This window comes from Arachis ipaensis, chromosome B06, assembly GCF_000816755.2.
Source record: "Arachis ipaensis cultivar K30076 chromosome B06, Araip1.1, whole genome shotgun sequence".
In the NCBI taxonomy this organism is placed as follows: Eukaryota; Viridiplantae; Streptophyta; class Magnoliopsida; order Fabales; family Fabaceae; genus Arachis; species Arachis ipaensis.
This window is the reverse complement of record NC_029790.2, coordinates 130369026-130373316: the sequence shown is the minus strand read 5'-3', so window position 1 is coordinate 130373316 and position 4291 is coordinate 130369026.

The window sequence follows — 4291 nt, the reverse complement described above, 5'->3', positions numbered from 1 at the left end:
CTTCTTATAACTTAATATAAAAAACAAAAAACAAAAGAACATTGATTTGATTGTTATATCAAAATAAAATCATTTAAAAAGTTTATACGATTTTTTTTATCAAAATAAAAATTTATATCAAATTAAAACCATTTATAAAAAAGGTCATTGTGCTACTTTCATAAATTTTTTTTTATATTTGATCACTCTATTTTTATTATTAAATTTGTATTTAATATTGTGTGTAGTATGAAATCTCAGTTTTAATTTTATTTTTTTTACATGAAATTTTGTTTTCTATTTTCACCCGCTACCATATTATACATAATAAAACACCAAACACTAACTATACAATAATTTTTTTGGCATTGTCATTATTTAAATATTTATTTTTTTGTGTAAAAAAATTATATTTTTTGAGTTATTTATCTATGTAGACAATCTCCTTATACATACACCGCTGCTATGTGCCATAGTTTATGCAAGACAATATTCCTTCATAAACTCCTATAGGCTTTTAGTCAGCAAAATTTTTTTGAGCACAAAATCTCACGTAAACTGTTATATCTTGTAGTGAATAACGTCTTACTAGAAACCACTAGTAATTTTTATAAATATGAAAAAGTTATAATTTTATCTATTATGTTAAAAAGTTGTAATCTAGTAAATTTAATTTTCAAACAATTTATATACTTAATTTGTCCTAAAATTAAGAATAATAACAAGTATAATAACCCGTGCCATGCACGTGATAAAATTAAAATTATAATTTTAAATTAATCTATTAAAATTAATTTAAATTGTAATAATTTAATTAATAAATAAATAATATGATGTGCATTGTTCATTTTTTTAATATGGTATTAAGTGTATTAATTTAAATGTAGCTATTAAATGTATAAAAATTATGTTTGAATTATGAATTCTCTAAATAAAATTATCCCGTTTAAAATATTTAAATTATGATTTCAATAATAAATTATAATTATGATTTAAAAAAGTTTTTTGATATGATATTATATTTTTTTTTCCACTTCATTATTAATATACTAATATTGCAAGTCTAAATTACAGTATCTTACTAAATTTTGACTGAAAAAAACATATAATTACGTGTTTCTATTATTCAATTTATTTATTACACCATGTACTAATATTAATGGTATTTTTTAAAAAATATATTGATAAAAATAGATATAATATAATTATAAATTAAATATAACATAAATAAAAAAATATATAAATAAATACTAAATCAATATGCTTACCAATGCTTTTGTTAAATTTTGTAAATTAGAGAATAATTATGTATTCAGTTGTTTGGTGATCATATAGATAATCAAGTAATTATATTATAAATTGATCCCACAGCGGACATCTTATTTTTTTTTCTCATTTTTGAATGAAAGCGAGAATTAAAAGAAATAAGTAGTAATACATAAAAATAAAAGATTTTGCACTACAACACATAATTATTACCAAAAGATATTTTTCATATTAAAATATTAAAATTTTACATACCGCAAATCATGAAAATCAATCACAATGTATTAGTCATTTCTCTCTACTTTTGACCATGATATAAATTTTTCTTTTCCAGTCAAGAGTCTAATAACATCTAATTTAACAAAAAAATTGAATTAAAAGTACAAAATTAAGGACAAATAAGTGAATAATATAAGAAATTATAACTTTGTATGTGTATAAAATAAAGAGAATTTACTCATTTATTTTATGTTAAACGATAAAACTAATAGTAGTATATTAATAAAAGGATATACTTTTAAAAAAAGTCATAATACAATTTCAAATATTTTAATAAATATACTGTTAAAATTATTGTTATCAATAAAATGATGCTATTATACAATTTTTTGACGAAACTTAAAATTAAAAGGAAAAAAATTTTGTGTATGTGGGTTAATATAAATTAACTATGTACCAAATAAGTAGAATCGTTCATTTGTTTGTTTCAATATATCATCATGGGCAAGCGAATTAAAATGTATCATCCGAAATTTTACGATCGTCAGCCGTATGTACTATACATGACTAATTCTTAAAAGATATTTTGCACGTGTGTGCAGTCGGAAGATCGATATATTCCACTTGATTTCTCAATCTCAAAATTTGAGAAGAAATAGACATTTCTTTCTACCAATTCATTTTCAAACATTTTTATCAAATAATTCTTAATTGAACAATGAATTTTATCGTATTGGAAAACAATTTAAATATAAAAGTTATTAGCATCTACAAAGCTATTAAAAAGAATTGTCTTTGACATGTGGAATGGTGTACTTATAAAATTAACTTAAAATACGAACTACAAAGATTTATAAGAATTTAATTTTGATGCACTAACAGTGTAAAGTAGTTTTACGCGTGCATCCAATTACGTAATAACATATCACTAAAAATAACTATTTTTCACATTGACCGCGTGAATGGTCATCCAAAAAAACGGATATGATTGCACGACTATGTAAAACGCTTTACACTGTCAGTGCATCAAAATTAAACTCTATTTATAAACTGAATGCTTTAGCTCTTAGATTTAGACTCACGAATCGCAAAAAAAAAAAACTATATATAGTCTTTAGTAGTACAAAAATAATTATAAAAATTAATTATTAATATCAATATCAATTTACCACCATTAACGTTAGTATCATATTTATGGCAATTAAAATTATAAATTTATGTTTATTTTTTTATTTTTAATTATTGATATCTTAATCCTTTTAAAAATATATTTGAAAGAAGAACGAGAGATTTGGATCAGGTTAAGTGCATAAAGGATAAGGATGGAGAGGTGTTGGCTCAAGAGGAAAAGATTAATGAAAGGTGGAAGAGCTACTTCTACGAGTTATTTAATGAGGGACAGAAGACTCTTCCGAGCCTTGGTCGATTATGCACAAGGGAAGAAGATCAAAACTTTAACTACTATCGAAGGATTCGAGACTTCGAGGTAAAAGAGGCTCTAAAGCAGATGAAAAATGGCAGGGCAGTAGGACCTGATAATATCCCGATTGAGGTTTGGAAGGGTTTTGGAGAAAAATGCATCAACTGGTTAACCAAGCTTTTTAACGAGATTTTAAGGTCAAAGAAGATGCCTGATGAGTGGAGAAAGAGCACCTTGGTACCTATCTACAAGAATAAGGGGGATATACAAAGTTGCGGAAACTATAGAGGGATTAAGCTTATGAGTCATACTATGAAGTTATGGGGAGAAATAGTGCATCTATTTTAACAAAAAAAATAAATTCACAAAGAATTGACACCTCACTTTCATTAGTTGGGAGAAAATTCAGTTTTAGTATATTAAGTGAATAGTTGTGCTTGAATCATTGTTAATATATATATGTAGTATTTAATAAATCCAATGAACTAATGTGTAGCAAAGTAAAACATACAGGAGTATATATGCATTGGGATATGTTGTCAAAAGCAAAGAAGAAAAAAGAAAAGGAACGGGATGAGCCAACTACAGAAAAAAGGTAACATCATAAAAGGACTAAAAATCAACCGTTCAGTTGAATCAATCTAAAATAATAATGTTGCATTTTTTTGCATCTTCGTTATATTATTTGCTAATAAATAAAATGCTCCTCATTTTTGCATGTAACAATAGAGCACACGAGACAGAGATTCAAATACAAATAATTAAAGAAAAAAATTTTGTTGAGGAAAAAAATGAAAGAGAGAAAGATATTCATCAACACATACATATATATTATTGGTCACAAATACAATAGGATGATTGACTTGACCAAAAATTGATTTATCGCACAACATTAATTTGTAAATATCGTTACGTGTTAGGTAAGCATTGAGAATAATAAGAAAGGACCTCTTTTTTATTAGAGTGCTGCCGAAACAACAACGTTAATAATAAGCCTAAAACCAAAGAAAAAAAGGAAGAAGAAGAGAAGATGGTGATGAGAATCGAAGAGTAAAATAAACAATTTCGTATGCAGCTATTATTATAGTTTGTAAAATTGTTTAGGACAAAGAAATAAAAAGGTAAAATGAAAAACCACCTGCCAAAAAAAATGAAAAACCACCGTTAGGAGACTTTAGGTATTTATATGTTCGAAAATAAGAAGGCCCGTCAGAGTAATTTATTATTCACATTATAATCTCTTACCATGATTCTAGTAACATTCATTATTCCCATATCTTTTCTTTCTATTATTATTTACGAAAGTCAAATATAAGTATTAATTTTTAGATAATTATGATATTTTAAAATATTATATTTACGACACTAAATTAATCATTATATATATATATATATATATATATATAT